General features: G+C 45.1%; 1 non-coding gene across 1 annotated transcript; it reads left to right on the top strand.

The window, feature by feature from the left end:
• The first annotated feature begins 4,715 nt into the window (after positions 1-4,715).
• On the top strand, positions 4,716-4,821 carry LOC134409901 (U6 spliceosomal RNA). The gene has a single exon (XR_010026223.1). It is a non-coding gene; the product is annotated as a U6 spliceosomal RNA (small nuclear RNA).
• The last annotated feature ends 14,286 nt before the right edge of the window (positions 4,822-19,107 follow it).

Below are 19,107 nucleotides of genomic sequence, written 5' to 3'. Positions count from 1 at the left end.
GGCTGATTCAAGCTGCTGGTTTTAACCTATAAAGCCTTACACGGCTTGGGACCACAATACCTGACAGAACACCCATCCGTACACTACGTTTAACATCTAAGGTCCTCCTCCAGGTGCCTACTCCAAGGGAAACTCGGAGGGTGGCAACAAGAGAGAGGGCCTTCTCCGTGGTGGCCTCCCACGAGGCCTGCCATGTGCCGACATTGTCACCTTTTCAGTGCCATGTCAAGACTTTTCTCGCAGGCATTTAGCAATATGTAATGAGCCTGGGTTTGTTTTTTGGCTCATCATTTTTAAAGTTGCTATAGTGGTTTTAAATGTATGTGCACATTGCATGTTTTTGTGGTTTTTAATTCTTATATATTGTTTTTAGTGTGTTTTTTTAATCTTATGTGAACCGCCCAGAGAGCTTCGGCTATGGGGCGGTATACAAATGCTCATCATCATCATCATCATCATCATCATCATCATCATCATCATCATCATCTCCTGAAATTACGTCCCTAAGAGAAACCTGAAGGGTTGGAAATGCTGGATTGGATTCAACAATGCCCTATCATCTTTCAAACCAGTAGAAGTTCCTAAAAATGGAGGGGTCTGCAACCCACCCACCCCAAATGTGCTCCGGAGGTTTGGTAGAGCCTTTCGAATAGCCTGGGAGATGGAAGGGTTAGAGTAGGAGAAGGAATAAGTGAAAATCACCTCCTCCCCGCTGGGCTCCATGGAATTTCTGCAAAATTGAAAATCTTTCTGTTCACTGGAGGAATCTATCCACCAAGGGAAGGGCCCCTATGGATACCTCACGCTATGTCTGCTCTACAAGTGGCTGTGTGTAGACAGTATTTCAGCAAAGGTTCTATGATACCTGACAGAAATATGCTGTATTCGGAACCCTGCAAAAATGAAGAACTTTTTTGCATGGTTCAGTGCAGTGGCACAGGGCCGGCCCTACTGTTAGGCAGGGGTATCACGAAATGGCAGGAATTTCCGAGTTGCTTTATTTATTATTGTTGAAATTCTACTGGTGGGGAGGCGACCGCTGTTTGTGGAGCTCCCTCTCAAGAGAGATGTGATTAGCTCTATGACTATTTTTAAACGTTAAGTTAAAGCTATTTTTATGTATGCAAACATTTGGCTCCTGACTTGTTGGTTTTCATGTTTTTAGGTCAGGTGTGGGGTTTTTTGGATTTTTTTTTAGTGTGATTCTATGGTTATTATTATTATTATTATTATTATTATTATTTATTTATTTATTTATTTATATAGCACCATCAATGTACATGGTGCTGTACAGAGTAAAACAGTAAATAGCAAGGCCCTGCCGCATAGGCTTACAATCTAATAAAATCATAGTAAAACAATAAGGAGGGGAAGAGAATACCAACAGGCACAGGGTAGGGTAAGCAGGCACAGGGTAGGGTAAAACTAACAGTATAAAGTCCACACAACATCAAGTTTTAAAAGCTTTAGGAAAAAGAAAAGTTACCTTGCAGCATTGTTGCGAGGATAAAATGGAAAGGAAGAGGACCGTGAAAGCCATTTTGGGTTCCTTGCAAGAGGGGAAAAGATGAGAGATGCGCTGTACATAGGGCTACCAGTGTACCTAGTTCGGAAACTTCAGCTAGTTCAAAATATGGCAGCCAGGTTGGTCACCAGTACAACTAGGGGTGAGCATATTACCCCAACATTAAAATCACTCCACTGGCTGCCAATTAGTTTCCAGGCAAAGTACAAAGTGTTGGTCATTACCTTTAAAGCCCTACATGGTTTGGGTCCAGGTTACCTGCGGGATCGCCTTCTCCCATACAGTCCGCCCCGCACACTCAGGTCCTCTGGGGAGAATTTACTTCAGCCAAGACTAGGCTGACATCAGTTTCCCAGAGGACCTTTTCTTCTGTTGCCCCTGGATTATGGAACGGCCTGCCGGAGGAAATTCGTAATATTAACTCTCTCTGTGATTTTAAGGCAGCTTTGAAGACTAGCCTTATCCGGCAGGCCTATCCAGATCAATGAAAAATCAAGAATTTTTAAAATGTGTTGATTCCTTTACTAATGTTGTTCCCCGCCTCGATCCAAAGGGAGAGGCGGGTAATAAATAAATAAATAATAATAATAAAGTAACAATAAATGGATAAATAAACCATGCACCTACTGCAGTCCTTGGCAGCCTGATGCTTTCCAGATGTGTCGGGCTGCATCCCCCATGAGTCATGGCCCTGCTGACTGGGATTGATGGGAGTTGCAGTGCCACACATCTGGAGGGCACCTGGTTGGAGAAGCCTGCGCAACTGCAACCCATGGGGTCAGCTGATCCTCCTCCCAAACCAAGATTATTAGCTCCAGGTTTACATATTTGCATAGCGGTGGTGGGTGAGTTCACAGCCCTCTGCTTGGAAAGAATTGGATGCACATTCCTAGTTTGGGGGGATGACGACGATCGTTTTGACCTTGTATGGTTTTGCTGGAGAAGAAAACATCTGCCCTGTCCAGGGTCGTTTCTCTCCCGGCCCCCGCCATCCCACGCAGCAACGGAGCATCTGTTCCGCACACTCTTGGGCCGTCCCTCCAGGGCTCTAGGCCGCCCATGGCTTTTGATCCTGGCGGTGCTCCTCTCTGATCGGAGGTCCACCGGTGAAAACCCCACTCTACATTTCCAACGGCCCTCATGCCGGGGGCCGAGGATTGCCTCTGACAGCCAGGTGCAGGTGGGCACACACCAAGCCACCCTCTCGGCCACCAGGCCATGCGCTGCCTGTGCAGTTCTGTCCCGCCTGTTCCTTTGATCGGGGGCGGGGGGCGGAGTCAGACACGCAGCCAAGGCTGCAACTGCGCTCACCAACTGCGCCAGTCCATTATCTCATCCCAACGCCAGACGGTTCCACCAAGCCAAGGCTGCGTGCTCGCTCGCTCGCTCGCTCCCTTCCGGCCACAAATCTCCCATGTCATCTTTGTCCTGTAGTAACCTCCAGCTTGAACTCTCTGGGTCTCACCGTAGAACAAAGGATCCGGAACGGTGTGGGGAGAGAGAGACAGCGGCTCCCCACCCTGCGTTCAGGCAGATGCCGGATGGTAATTCCCTGTGTACCGTTCATGTGTGTGAGAGAGAGACAGAGAAGGAAGGAGGGGGACACCTCTTGCAGAAGCAGTGCATTTGCAAGAAATGGTCATGCCAAAAGAAAAAAGAAATCCTATTTTGCCTTGACTACTAGAGAGGTTTTTAAAAAGGTAAGCAAGGAGTGCATACGGCTTGGCTGACGTTAATTGCGATTCTGCTCTGGAGACCCACGCACTGCATTTTGGACAGATGTACAATCTTCACTGCCCCGGGTGGCGCGCCAGGGGTTCCCAGTTCTGACTGGCTGGTTGGTGTGTCAATCGCAAAGCCAGATGGAGCAGTTTTTGAACTAATAATAATAATAATAATACTGTTTACGCAGTTACACGGGCAAGGCACACCCGCGGACCCTAGCTAACCACCACTAGTCAGGGCTAACCACCCTGTTAGTGTGAAACAGTGGTTACGGAAACTAGAAGAAAAGCCTCGAACGGGCAGCATCAAGGCCGAGAACGCTGCACGAACCTAACACCCGGCCAAAATGGAAATGAAAAGGCAATGAATAAGGAAAAGAATAACCAGCCAAGGAGTGTTTTGCCTGTTCCACAGGCAACCACCAACACTTAGGTTGGTTAGATGAAATGAATCGTAACGTTATGCGTTGTTACTGTAAAAGCACACAACTCAAAACAATAGCATCGGGATACTGAACAGAGCATCATAGACTTTTCCTGGAAAGTTACCCCCACCTAACGGATGCAGAAAACCTTCAGGAACTGAGCCTACCAAAATACATCCAAAACAGCATCCAGAAAGCGGTCATACTTAAAACATGCTCAATTGTCAGGAAATTCCTGAATCAGTAAAAGACAGCATGACTTGGCAAAGCCCATTATGTCCATCTAGACCAGCCTTCCTCAACCTGGGGCGCTCCAGATGTGTTGGACTACAACTCCCAGAATGCCCCAGCTGGGGCATTCTGGGAGATGCAGTCCAACACATCTGGAGCGCCCCAGGTTGAGGAAGGCTGGTCTAGAAAAACTGCCACGAGCAAGAAAAGAGATAATAATAATAATAATAATAATAATAATAATAATAATAATACCACCACCAATAGCCAAACTTGGAGAGACAGTGTGGTGTAATGGTTACATTGTCTGGCTGGGATTAGGGAGATGCAGGGTGACTTTGGGTCAGTCACTGATTCTTAACCTCAGAAGGTTTCTGTGAGGGTTCAAAGCGGGGAGGATAACGTGAGCTGCTTTGGGTTCCTTGCAAGAGGAAAAAAGGCAGGATATAAAAGTAATAATAAATAAAATGATGTTAGTAGAAAAAAATGTTGGTCGAAAAAAGTTGAAATCTGGGGGCTGTGTGTGTGTGAATTGGAATGGAGTATCCTGGGAGAGGGTGTGGCTCGCTGGCTGAAACCTTCAACAAGAGCATTCTACGCTGCAAAATTTTGTTGCTGATCCCAATTGTATTGATTGTTACTCAGAATTCTTGGGTAGGGTAAAGCTGTCAGCCTAGGAATCCTGTCGCCTGAGGACTGATAGGACCAACTCATGATGCATGTGCAAAGCATATTATTGAGGAAGGTCTATTTAAAATGTGTGGATTTTTGTTTGAAGTTTGCACCCGGTCAGGCCTCAAGGACTTTTTTGCTTGCTTAGGTGACGCATACACTAACAATGGTATGATACAGAGAAGATTAGTACAACCCCTGTGCAATGATGACTCTGAAAAATCATGAAATGTTCTGTATTTAGCAGAATTACTGATAGCTCAGTGAGATGGCAGTGCTTCACCTGCTTAAAACACGTCTGCTTAAAACAGGGGCCTGCAACTTCCAGGCCTTATCTGGCCCCTAGCGGTTCCCGATGAAGGTTGGGCCCCACCCTCTGTCCACCCCAAGCCCCTCCCCCTCCCTAAGCCACGCCCCCTGGCCTGGAGGTGGGGGAAAGGAGTTCCATGCCTCTCTCTGCATGGGTTAGAGAATGGAAGAGAAGATACAATGAGGCCGGGTGACATCACAGGAGGGGGAGGAGCTTGGTGTGAAACTCCACCCCTTGGTGTCATCTGGCCTACTGGCTCGGTTTAGGAGGGCAATCCAGCTCCCAAACCAAATCAGGTTGAACCCCTGCCTTGCTAAAGAGGATCAGGCAACAGTTCCGCCTGCCTCTTCCTGAGACCTGGGCAGGATCTACACTATTCATTACACCGTTGTTTAAGTGCATTGTTGCGTCCTCCCTTGCTACGTTACAAAATGCAACTTGAGCCCAGTCAATCGAAATACCTTTTCTTCTATCGTTTTACCCCGGCACACTCTTCTTTAGAACGTTCTTCATTATGCTCATACCGGCTCTGAAGTAAACCTCCTTCTTCCGGTGACTCTGAGCTAGACCTGCCCGGGATAAGCCGGCAGGGAGGCGGGGCGACGCGTAGGGACGAGGGAAGCCCTGCAGCGTCTTAAAGGGGCCACGTGCGCCCCGAAAGATAAGCGGGTTTTTTTTAAAATTAAGCCTCTGTCCCCTCTTTCACCGCCCTCTCTCCCCTCCCCCTCCCCCTCGTCGCGTTGTGCCAGCTCTCCCTCCCCTAGAAAAGCCCTCACTTGTCCTAATCAGGAAGCAAAGACCATGGTCACGAGACATGACTTTGAAAGACGGCATTGAAAACAACGAAAGGTTGGGGCACATTGTTAGTTTTAAAACGATTTTAACAGAAAGTGGAACGGTTTTAAAAGTCAGAAGAAACGTAACAACAACAGCATCACGTGACTGCTGACGTCATCTCTGCCAACTTGTTACGTTTCATCTAGACAAGTGTAGACGGGCTCCCGGCCTCTGGAAGTCAGAGTAATCCAGGGACAGGCAACTTTTAGGGTCTCACAGGCACATTAGGCAGTTTGATAAATTGCACAATAATAATAATAAAAAAACTCATCTGGAAGATTGGAGATTGGATTCAGAAGACCACTACGTCTCGCGCATCAGAATGTCCATGTCAGAATGCCTGCTGAGTAGATACAGATGGATGTTTTCATGCCATTTCCTCTTTTTAGGGTTTTTGTTTTAAATTTCTTTCAAAGGAGGAGGAAAAGAGAAGAAAAGGAATATAGAAATACACTGGAAGAACTTAGAAGTGCCAGTTGGGATGAAAAATGGATCCCCAGATTCGGAAAGACTGAAGATAGCAGTTCTAGAAGATCTGTTATTGAATCAGTTTCATGGATGTAGCGAAACCAGCCTTCCCAGTGGAGGCTGGTGGCTCCGATGTCAGTGGAGCAGTGAATCCTCTCCAGGATGTAGTCAGAACTCTAAAGGAGCTCCAGCAAAGTCCTGACTGCTTCTGACTAAAACCCAGAGCGGATTCACCACCCCACTGACAACAACAGAACCACCAGCCTCCACTGAGCCTTCCCCAAGCTGAATGCCCTCCAGATGTGTCAGACCGCAATTCCCATCATTCAATGCCAGCATGGACTATGATTCCCATCAATGCTGGGAGTTGCAGTGTGACACATCTAGAGGGCACCAGGTTGAGGAAGGCTGAGCTATACCAATTCTGATGGCTCCAGGTTCGATGATGGATTATTGCAAGGACAAGAAAATCTTCACCTTTCTGCCCCTGCCAACATCTAAAGCAAACAAAATTCCACAGCTTGGCTTTACTGGAAGTCTGGAGTTGTCTATTACAATCTGATCTTGTGAAAGACAAAAAGGTGATGAGGGTGATTCTTCTGGAATGGAAATATCTTATCTCTCCTGAGGGCTGGTCCCTGCTGGCTACATTCTTTTCAGTTTATAATTGCCCCAGCATTCTGGAGGTATTCTTTTGTTTTACGCAGGCATGGCAAGGGAGCACATTGACAACTTCTATTAAGCTGGTTTTTATTATCATAATTCCAAAGAGTCTAGGACCTTAGGAAGCTGCCTCATGCCAAGCCAGACCCATTGCTTCTCCGAAGGCTTAATGACTAGCAGGAAGAACTTTTAAGGTACAATGTGCTAGTTGTTGTTGTTATTATTATTATTATTATTATTATTATTATTATTATTATTATTATTTATATAGCACCATCAATGTACATGGTGCTGTACAGAGTAAAACAATAAAATAGCAAAACCCTGCCACATAGGCTTACATTCTAATAAATAATATTAATATTATTCTAATAAATAATATTTGGAGGTTTTTTTTTGGCTACACCCCTTCTGCCTTCAGCCCTGGCCACCACTGAAATGTGGCCCCTCTCCAAAAGCTTCTCCGAAGTGAAATTTGGCCGTCGGGCTGAAAGAGTTTCTGCACCCCGATATATGTGCCGTTGGAGAAATTTGCCCCAATGTTTGGCAAATGCGACTGGACCATAATAATTCCAAGGCAAGCTGCATGTTGTGTGTTTAGAAGCTAAAAACAGCACATGGAAGCATGGGGTCACCCAGTACATCCAAACCACATGAATGTTTTTTCACTCTCATTTCATCACCAGGCTAAACCCGCTCAGGAATGAAAGATCATATTCGTGGGCCGGAGGCTGTAGGATGATGCTGAGCCGGTTTATCTCGGTGTGGCATTTGACTCCACGCTGACCTTTCCTGTTCACCTTTTCGAAACTATGACAAGAGGTAGGCAGGCAAGCCACCAGAGCTCCCAAAGAACAAATGAATCAACCCACGGTGCTGTATGTGTGGCCTCGTTAGCAATAGATTTGCTTGCGTTGGGTCACTTAAAGGCATGCAATGGAAAGCACACCACGCACTTTTCAGTTCAAAATGTTTCACAACCAGCATGCGGCGGTGGCCGTTTTGGGGATGATACTGCCTTGGCAAACCTTCTCTGTGACAGTCACTGAAGCTGGTACCTAACAAGGGTTGGACTAGATGGCCTTATAGGTCCCTCGCAACTCTACTATTCTATGATTCTATAAGTGCAAAAGTCCAGATTTGCTTCCATCCTTGGACTTGCTTGATCCTCAAGTTGTCTACATTAACAACACAAGAAGAGCCCTGCTGGATCAGACCAAGGGTCCATCTAGTCCAGCACTTGGTTCACACAGCGGCCAACCAGCTGTCAAACAGGAACCCACAAGCAGGACAAGGGTGCAACAGTATGTTCCTCAGCAACTGGTGTATACAGGCTTATTGCCTCTGATACTGGAGGTAGCACATAGCCATCAGGACTGGTAGCCATTGATTGCCTTCTTCTCCAGGAATTTATCGAACCTGCTTTTAGAGCCATCCAAACTGGTGGCCATCACTACAACTTCCAGTAGTGAATGCCATAGTTTAACTATGTGATGTGTGAAGAGGTCCTTACTTTTATCTGTCCTGAATCTCCCACCAATCAGTTTCATGGAATGACCCCGGGTTCTAGTATTATGAGGGAGGGAGAAAAAGGTCCCCCTATCCACATTCTCCACACCAGGCATAATTTTGTACTTTGCCATCCAGGCCTTCCCCAGGACGAGTCCCTTGCTGGCATAGAGAATGGACTCCATGTTGATTGGTGAGAGATTCAGGAAAGACTTCTTCATGCAGCGCATAGTTAAACTATGGAATTCAGTACCATGAGCTGTATTCATGGCCACCAATTTGGATGGCTTCAAAAAGGAATTAGACAAATTCATGAATAAGGGCATCACTATCTACTAGTCATGATGGCTATATATTACCTCCATTACCAGAAGCAGAATACCTCTGTATACTGGTTCCTGGGAGCATGAGTACTATTCCACTCAGGTCCTGGTTGGCCATTGTGTGAACACAATGCTGAATGAGTTGGACCTTGGTCTGATCCAGCATGGCTCTTCTTATGTTCTTTTGGAAGAAGGGAAGGGAAGCAGAACCAGCTGCCTGGCAATAGGTGATGGGTATGTGAATCCAATACAAGGCAACTTGAGCCATGGCCCAGATCTCAAAGGACATGGGCTTGTCTCATATTGGAGGTGAGGGGTTTCAAACTGGGGATAATTCATGTTTTGAGCTCTTCCAAATCAACCTTCAGCTTCATCAGTACTTCATAGCGGATCCAGAAGATGCATCAAACATATTTCAATTTCCCATCAGTGCTACTGGACTTTCCGGAGCTGAAGATGTCAATATTGTTGTGCTGGGAATTCTAAAGCTGTTTTTCCAACCTTAACTGGGCAGTGTAATAATGCCAGGTATTGTCACTGACTGCCTTCTTATCATGTTTGCTAGGGCTTCAAGGCCCACCGTGCCATTAATAACTCACGGAAGTAAAAACAGGAAGGAAAGCCCCATATATATGATCTTCACTATCTCAGTGATTATTTTGTTCCTTGGAATTGGTCAGTCGATTTATTATTTACTTCCTACTCTCCTACTGGTAGCACCTGAAACAGCTTCACGACACAAAATACAATAAAAAAAAGTCCAAGCCAAGTCTTGTATTTTAATAATCTGCCGCCACCCTACTGTTCAAATACGTGAGTTAATGAAATGTATTAACAGGATTCCTTCTAATATTGACAGAACCCTCTGTGCTGAAGTCTAGGGTCACAAACCCTTGCATGGTAAGCACTCCAGGGCAAAAAAAAAAAAAAAACCTCTTGAAAATTGGCTTGTTCAGCAAATGACTCATCATGCTTACCGGTCCGCAGGGGAGTAGAACACTGGGTGCATTTTCACTTTCTATTTTCATTCCATGCAAATCCTTCATTGATTTCCATTTCTTCATAGAACAAGGACTGAGTTCCCTTTTTCTTTCTTTCTTTCTTTTTTAACCCATCCTAGCTCCAGCCTCTGAGCTGTAAAGCTCTTTCTTTTCAGAGCCCAGAACTGCCTTGGGACGACACCTCCCTTAATGCCAGGGGTGGGGAATCCCAGGCCCAGTGGCCACATTGCACACCTGGGGTCCCAATCCAGCCCTCTGGGATTCCCCAAATGGCCACACTCCCTTGTCCTTACTATAGATCTGGGGGGGGGGGGTTCCCAGCTTTTGTGCAGATTTCCACCACTTTCTGAAAGGTCAAAATGTCTCTCCCTAAGGCTTAATTACTGGCAATAACAGCTTTAAGGTATGACATGCTGGTTTGGGGTTTTGTATTTTGATCCCCACTGCTTTTGCCTTTGGCCAAACCCACCACTGGCATTCGGCCTGCGGGCTGATCGAGGTTCAACACCATTGCTTTATGTGGAACTGGTCCAGCGGAACAGCTCCTGCAGAGTGCTGTCCAAGGTTCTGTTTGTTTTCTGCCTTCCTGTGCCCTTGCTCGCCAACCAGAATTTGCCTTACCAGACGTCACCAAATGCGGCTTGGCCTACTGGACGTCACCCTTGCCTTGCCAGGCACAACTTCTTCACACCTTCCATCAGTCACCTTCATTGAAAATACCCTAGGTATGTCTGTTCAAAGAAACAAACCCCAGAACATAAATTTAAAAAAATGGAAGCAGAAAGCAGAAGGGGAATGAGATGATGTCACCCTGTCATATAGCAACTTAAGTAGAAACCAAACAATCAGCTAGTTGGCTTTACATCACTGTTTGAAAACCCACATGTTGCATCCACTACCTCTACTTCCTTTAACAAGAACATCACATGGATGGTTATTCTTAACATTGCCATATGCCCTAAGAACACTTCCTCAATTGATCACTTCCACATATTCATTCTTGAAGTTGATATTTCTCACACTGTTGCTTACTCAATCCCATTTACCCCATCCCTCTGCTTTTAGTTACCTTGGTTGCCTGAACCTCAGTTTCTCTGCTGTGTTATATTTTAATCCCAGCCAAACTGGCAACATCCCCTTTCCTCGTCAAAGCAGGACCGTGAACATTCTTTTGCTAGAATGTTGGGGGTTCACACCAAATCAGCCAATCCACATCAGAGGATTTACTGCCAGAACCATGATACACTATAGATACAATGATTGTAACTAAATTAGATTTGCTAAAGCTTGCTTCCCGACATAGGACTTTGATTTAAGGAAATACTCCCATAAATCATTCCTTCTACACAATTTGCAGTTGAGAAGGACTTAGAACTTTAGGATTTCCATCCACAGCTGAGCATGAATTTGTCCATCAAGACCTGTTAATGTGACAAGATCCTCTCTCTGTCTAAACCTGATGGGTTTCTTCACAACAAATGAACCAAATTGCAGACACAAAGTTCCTTCACTGACATTATATGGTATCCCAGAGAGAAAGATACTTTAGCTGTGAAATAGGATATGACATTAAAAAAAAAACATCACATCAGTTATAAACAGAGAACCCAAATCAGAAGAGCATTGATGCTTTCTGCCAGAACTCTGGAGGATGTTTGGTTACAGAAACATACATTTCTACATCTTGGGATAATTTTCTGTTTCAGCAAGAAGGCTGTAAAAAAACAACAACACCAGCACCACTGATGTGCATGCAGAAAAAAATATTGATGCTAGCAAAAATCACGTCATATATTTAGTCAGAGTCACAAGACGACAAAAAAAGCACACCGTGGGAAGTAGCCAAAATTCCTTTAAGAGGAGGAAATTTGGCAGGACTCACTTCTAATCCAATCTGAAATGGTTGTTCAAAATGTTGTTTTCTTCTTCAAATCAATTCCTTTCCTTTCCCTCTTTCCTCCCTTTAGTATATTATACCCCAGAGCAAGATTATTCAAGAAAATGATATTTATCTGTAAAGGGTAAGGCTGTCACCTGATTAAAGAAATCTTGGTTGATTATCTAAAGAAGGAAGGAAGGACAAAAAGAAAGAAAGAAGATCTTGGTTGATTAACCCTATGAATTTTAGTTGATCAGTCTGTTAATTATTAAATTATCATTACATCTGAGTAAAAACACATTCTGCAGCAAGAAGCACATACATTGGCCTAATCTATACCAAGCAGGATATTGCACTATGAAAGTGGTATAGAAAAGGCAGGAGCCACACCAAGCAGGATATAGCAGTATGAAAGTGGTATATGGTATGTGTCAATGAGGCCCCAACAGTTGTCTGTGCACTTCTGTTATAAAGCAGTAGTGTGGCTCCTGCCTTTTATATACCGCTTTCATAGTGCAATATCCTGCTTGGTGTAGATTCAGCCTCTCTCTTTGATTTTAGGTAATAGAAGTAACATAGGATCTGGCCTCGTGCTGAGTCAGACCACTGGTCCCTCTAGCCCAGTATTGTTGACACTGACTGGCAGCACTTGTCTAATTAAAATGCAGGGTGGGAGGTACAAGGCATTGCATATTCCTAAGCATCCAAATTCAGAGGCTTATGAATACCCAGAGGGCATCTCATAGGATTGCGCCCTTAACTGGTTAATCAGTTAAGCTCAGAGGCTTAACCTGGGCTAGGGTTCAGGACCAGGAGCCATTTCTATCCTGGACCTACTTTCTCTCATCTGATCCTACCCATTTACTGAGATCAGCATCAAATGTTCTCCTCCAGGTGCCTCCACCTCCAAAAGTCACAGCGATGGCTTCCAAAGACAAGGTCTTTTTTGTGCTGGCACCACACCCTCCTGAAAAATGTCCACTTGGTGCCCACCCTCTTGTAGTGCAGGTGCTAAGTGAAGAGTATTGGACAGAGTATTGGACAGAGTATTGGACAGAGCAACCCTCACTGAATGTTGGATCAGGCAGAAGAGTCCCTTTGCACCCCCAGTATGTCCTCTGGAAATCTGGCTGTTGTCAGAGAACACTGGAGGCTCTTTATGCTGACAGTGGGGGCTAAATTGGGGTATTCTGGGGGTCCATCATGATAGGATTATTTAATAATGAAGCCTCCTGTTAGAAAGGTAATTGGCAGAGTAAAAAACAAAAGGCAAACCAGAATGAGCGTTTACCAGTCCCATGTGCACACAGGCTACCTTAGATTAACAAAAGAAGACCACACTCTTTTTCAGAGAAGGAAGCAAGAAGAACAAAACAGCTTTACTCATAATATCGTATGCAAGTACAGTTTACAGTTCCAAAAAGAGGTTGTTTGGTCCATTTTTGTGCTTTGTAACACTAACAGGAGCAAGAGAGCAAACACAACTGCTCCCAACAATGGTAGAAAGTCAGAGAGGAGCTGTAGACCAGAGAGATCCTATGGCTAGCTCTGGCCTAAATTCTCATGAGCTGCAACACTGCCCCCTTCCAGCAACCTGCAGATGAGGCTCAAAAAGTAAATAAACCACACCTGCTCAACTTTGCTTTCTGGTGGCAGCTAGCCAGCAGGGCTTTCGACGCTGTAGACCATTCCCACTTAAATATCCCACCCCACTTAGGATTGCTTTGTTATTCTCCCAGGCTTTTTGATTAGATTGAATTTCCTTTTACTGCTTCCTGTTGCTGTTTTGATATATGTTACTGAATGGTTACATGTTTATTCTGATTGTTTCTGTCTTGTCAGTGGCTTTGCGCCCTGTTTGTGAGAAATTAGGGCTATAAATATTGTCAGTACACAGACAGCATGAGTTAGCTGATTCAGGTGATTGGTAGCTGTAAAGAAGAAGAAAAAGGAGCCAGTCCTTGGCTTATGTCATAAGTACCCCTTTAACATTTTTAAAAACACATTTATTTGTTCATTTTAATTACTGAATTAGTGTGGTTTTAAAGGAACATCTCCTTTAAACTTTAACATCGAATCGGAACAAAATGGATAGCAGCAAACACACATGAAGAGGACACAAATTGTATTGAGACCATGAGAACATCAGAAGAGCCCTGCTGGATCAGACCAAGGGTCCATCTAGTCCAGCACTCTGTTCACACAGTGGCCAACCAGCTGTTGACCAGGGGCTGACAAACAGAACGTCGGTCCAACAGCCAGGGCCGGTGCTACCATAGAGGCCACTCAGGTTTTTTTGACTGTCTCTTCTGCCAAGACTCTTGTTCATGCATTGGTTATTTCTCGGTTGGACTACTGCAACCTTCTTCTCACTGGCCTTCCTTCTTCTCACATCAGTCCGTTGGTTTCTGTTCACCACTCTGCTGCTAAGATCATCTTCTTGGCTCGCCGCTCTGACCATGTTACTCCGCTTCTGAAATCTCTTCATTGGCTTCCAATTCACTTCAGAATCCAATATAAACTTCTCCTGTTGACCTACAAAGCTTTTCACTGTCTAGCTCCTTCCTATCTCTCCTCTCTCATGTCACACTATTGCCCCGCTCATGCTCTTCGCTCCTCTGATGCCATGTTTCTCGCCTGCCCAAGGGCCTCTACTTCCCTTGCTTGGCTTCGTCCATTCTCTTCTGCTGCCCCTTACGCCTGGAACGCTCTTCCAGAACATTTGAGAACTACAAGTTCAACCGCAGCTTTTAAAGCTCAGCTAAAACCTTTTCTTCTTCCTAAAGCTTTTAAATCTTGATTTTGTTCTGACTTTATACTGTTAGCTTTACCCTACCCAGTGCCTGTTTACCCTACCCTGTGCCTGTTTGCATTCTCTTCCCCTCCTTATTGTTTTATTATGATTTTATTAGAATGTAAGCCTATGCGGCAGGGTCTTGCTATTTACTGTTTTACTCTGTACAGCACCATGTACATTGATGGTGCTATATAAATAAATAAATAAATAATAATAATAATAATAATAATAATAATAATAATAATAGGTGGCAGCTAGAGCTCCAAGCTAAGAGGGGTGCCGGGCACAGCGCAGCACTCACGAGCGCTGGCTGTGAGCCGGGCCAGCCTGAGGATTCAGCTGGGCCTGGGCGGGCGAGATGGCGCCCCGCACCCGCCCAGCAGATGCGAAGCCAGGGACGCTGGGGTGGGGGTGGGGCAGCTCCACGTTTGGACTTCCAGAACGCGCCCGGAAGAGAGAGAGAGAGAGAGAATGTATGGGTGAATGGGGTCTTTGAGTGAAAGCATGTGTTCATGCATGTGTTTGTTTGGAGTGAGTGATGCTGAGTGTGTGTGTGCGCATGTGTGAGTTGGGGGGGATGATTTGGAGGTGATATTCCTATTAAATAATGCATTTTAGACCCATAGACGTTCCTTTCCAATTTGTTTGTTATAATTGGCATGACGTATTTCTTGCACTTTAAAATAAATTTAGCAGTTTCAAGTTTTGTGCTTCTTATTTTTTCCAGGAAACATGTTCTTAAAAATCAAAGTTGGCATTTTTTTGGGGTGGGTGGGTGAAAGTAGCTCACCTTGCCTAGGGTGCAAAATAGTCTGGAACCAGCCCTGCCAACAGCACCCTTCCACCCATGTTCCCCAGCTACTGGTGTATATAGGCTTACTGCCTCTGTTACCGGAGGTAGCACCATTCCATCTTTAGAAGTATAGTTTGCTGACGTTGCTGAGTATTTTTGCTTAGCGATCCCCTTGCTCAACATGCAAAACTAGAGTTCACAGACTTCCCTGAGAAGAGGGAACCACTGTGAAACCAGTTTATGTCTCTAGTGTAAATACACCTATCTATCAAGCTAAGGTGCCCTCAGCCGGTGCTATTCCTCCATAAAACAGCAATATTTGCTATAAATCAGACATTATAACTCAGTCACATGGCAAGCCTGCATCTTTTCGACATGAATCAACCCGTTGGTCAGGCCTTGCCTTAAATGCCCTGGCACTATTAAGCCATGGCTATAAAAATGAATGCTAACTAATTACAGGTACATCTTAAATAATTCCATCAGCTCAAACCAAGTTCCATTATGCATCTACATTAGTGATGGGCAAATTCCTCTTAGATCGATTCGGGATTGGTTCAGCAATTACAAGCATGCATTGGAGGATGTTGGTTATTATTATTTTTTCCCCATCGGGTATTTTTGAGAGTTCTTTTTGGGATCATAATTTGTTGTGCATGTTCACATGAGGACACCATCACACTAGTCAGGGCTTCAGCTAGAGCCAGGGGTGCATCACCTCAACAACACGGGTCAAATCCAGCCTTCTCTTTGCCCCACTCCCTTTCCTCAGCTGCTACCAAACTTCTGCTTTTTTCACATTGTTTTCTCCCCATTCTAAAATATTGAAGTGCTTTTCCTAAAGCTTAGTTACTGGCAGTAAAAGCTTTAAGCTAACATATGCTAGTTCCACCACTTCTCCACCACTGAATTCAGCCTTCAGGCTGAAAGGTTCAACACTCTGGAGCTAGAGGTGCCAAAATTCACACCCCTTTGCCCCTTCCATACAAAGTAATCTAAGCCACAGAGCACTGGGGAAAGAGAAAGCACACAACAATGGGAACACAGGTAGGGTGACCATATGAAAAGGAGGACAGGGCTCCTGTATCTTTAACAGTTGCATAGAAAAGGGAATTTCAGCAGGTGTCATTTGTATATATGGAGAACCTGGTGAAATTCCCTTTTCATCACAACAGTTAAAGTGCAGGAGCTATTCTAGAGTGACCACATTTAAAAGAGGGCAAGGCACCTGCAGCTTTAACTGCTGTGATGAAGAGGGAATTTCACCAGGTTCTCCATATATACAAATGACACCTGCTGAAATTCCCTTTTCAATGCAACTGTTAAAGATACAGGAGCCCTGTCCTCCTTTTCATATGGTCACCCTAAACACAGGAGAACCCGCACCAACTAAACTGTTCCTAGAAGACTGGCTCTCCATAGAGAGCTTCATCACACCAGTGTTATACTGTGCAATCACTGTGAATTGCATGCAAAGTTTTCCAGTTTATAATCTGCTTTGACAGTGAAGGACTCCCATGCATCCTGCTTTAATTGTGCTATAAAGCCAAAAGACCCGACCTCTTTTGCTACTAGTTTTCGAGCGAATCATTTGTTGTTTTCCACATGGCCACTGGGGGCGCAGGAGCAGGATTTGATACTTTTAACCAAATTAAACAAATACTTACATCTGCGTAGGTTTTAAAGATAAAGACATCAAAATTGGCACAGTAATAGATATTAAGGAGAGCTTTAAGCAAATTTGAATTGGATTGGGTCATCCATTGATTTTTTATGATTTTTTTACATTTCCCCCCTTAAACCCTTTTCCTGGTATGCAAAGGATCTTAGGAGCGCTGCCGCCCAAGGTGTGATTTAGCTAGCAACAACAACAACGACAACAGCTTAGGTCTGTAGGGGATAATTCGAGGGAAACAGGTACATGGGATGAAGCTAAGAGTGTCGCTTGCTCTCGTGATCAATGAATTGCGTCATTGGCGTCACAGTAAAGTACGTAGGAAGATACGCTATACCAGGTTGTTCATCTAGCTCTGTATGGTCTGCTCTGACTGCTAGCAGTTCACCAGAGCCTCAAGCAGAGAAAGTGGGCAGTATCTAACTGAGTCGTTCCGTTAGCGCGAGTGCCATTGCGCTACTGGAAATTCAGTTCTGAACTATGCGCAACAGGAGGCTCCCAGCTGAATTACATTTGCGTGAGCATGGTTGCACAAGCGGTTTTGCATTATGCTTGTGCAACCTGTCGTGCAATGTCTTGCGCACAGCTCTTGTGCAACCCCTCGTGCAACTTGTTACGCATTCCGCTTGTAATCCAGTTATGCCATTGCTTCCACCCCATGCACACCGGCTTGCACAACCAGCTGTACAAGAGCACTAGGCAACTGCTTGCACAAGGGAAAGATTCAGCAGAGCGCTGCTAGTGCTATTTGGTGTCGTAAATCACCGGCGTTAAACTCGATAAGCAGGAGGGAAACATCAACAAACAGTCCGTGGTCGAAAGCCGAAGGATCCATCAGAAGCCAGGTCAAACAACACTGGATTCAGAAGAGCATCAAAGAGTATTCAGGGTCCAGTCCAAGGTCAAGATAAGTCCAGGCAAGATCATGGAGCTGGTATGAAAGCGACGAAGACAAGGCACCAAGAACAATAGTTGCTTCCAGCATCGCGTCTGAGTTCTGGCAAATCTTTTATGGAGATTGCAGGGATTGGGAATTGTGGTCAGCTGCTTGGGCCTGCAGCAAGCTTCTACCTGTTCCTGTGAAGGGCCATTGCCAAACACTCCCAGGCTCAGCTGTTCCTTCTTTCTGTTCAATCCCTCAAACTGAAGCACCACATTTGGGTTGGTGGCATGTCACTGTTGAATCCTGCCCGGTATTTCCCATCACCTATAATTTGACTCTTTTAACTGGAAATGCAAGGGATTGAAGCTGGGACTTTTTACAGTAGAGGGCGCCAACCTTTGTCAGTCCTCATGTTTGGAATTTTGAGAGAACGTTATGGGAGCGCTTCACAAAATGGCTGCCCTGAAAGCCAGCCTTGCCCAGTCACTCTTTTGAACCCAAGTGAAGATGGGCCTGGAAGGCAGCCCTTTGTCCTGCAGTATGTCAGCATCCCAGTTAAAAACAATAATCCAAAAATTGTAAGAAATGAAATAAAAACCAGGAGGAGCAGGGAGCATGGTGGTTGCAAAGACAAGTATCTGGGGCACATTGGTGCCCACGGGCATCATGTTGGAGATCCTAGTTCTACAGGAGCAGTATGGGCTCTGCTACTGGGCTGTGAACCTTCCCCCAAGCCATGATAAAGTAATGAAGTTCCAAGCCCACAATTGTTCTAGGTCCTATGTACCTGCCTGCTTTGATTAGCATGGAGGTGCGAAAAGTCACTTCTAAATGTCTTCTTAGTATCTCGCTCACAAGGCTTTGTTGTCAAACTCTGGATGAAATTGATTACTTGTAAGTTGCATTTCCATTTCAAATAAGGAGAGGCATGATAGAGGTGTACAAAATTATGCATGGTGTGGAGAATGTGAATGAATAGGGAGACATTTTTCTCCCTCTCCCAAAATTCTAGAACCCAACGGGGTCATCCCATGAAGCTGATTGGTGGGAGATTCAGGACCAATAAAAGGAAGGACTTCTTCACACAGTGCAGAGTTAAATTTTGGAATTCGCTACCACAAGATGTAGTGATGGCCACCAATTTGGATGGCTTTAAAAGGGGGTTAGGCAAGTTCCTGACAGAAAAGGCTATCAATGGCTACTAGCCCTCATGGTTTATGTGCTACCTCCAGTATCTGAGGCAGTAAGGCTGTGTGCACCAGTTGCTGGGGAACATGGGTGGGAGGGTGCTGTTGCATCATGTCCTGCTTTGTCAGCCCCTGGTCAACAGCTGGTTGGCCACTGTGTGAACAGAGTGCTGGAGTAGATGGACCCTCGGTCTGATCCAGCAGG

The sequence above is a fragment of the Elgaria multicarinata genome, chromosome 16, assembly GCF_023053635.1.
Source record: "Elgaria multicarinata webbii isolate HBS135686 ecotype San Diego chromosome 16, rElgMul1.1.pri, whole genome shotgun sequence".
In the NCBI taxonomy this organism is placed as follows: Eukaryota; Metazoa; Chordata; class Lepidosauria; order Squamata; family Anguidae; genus Elgaria; species Elgaria multicarinata.
This window is presented reverse-complemented; position numbering and strand designations above follow the sequence as displayed.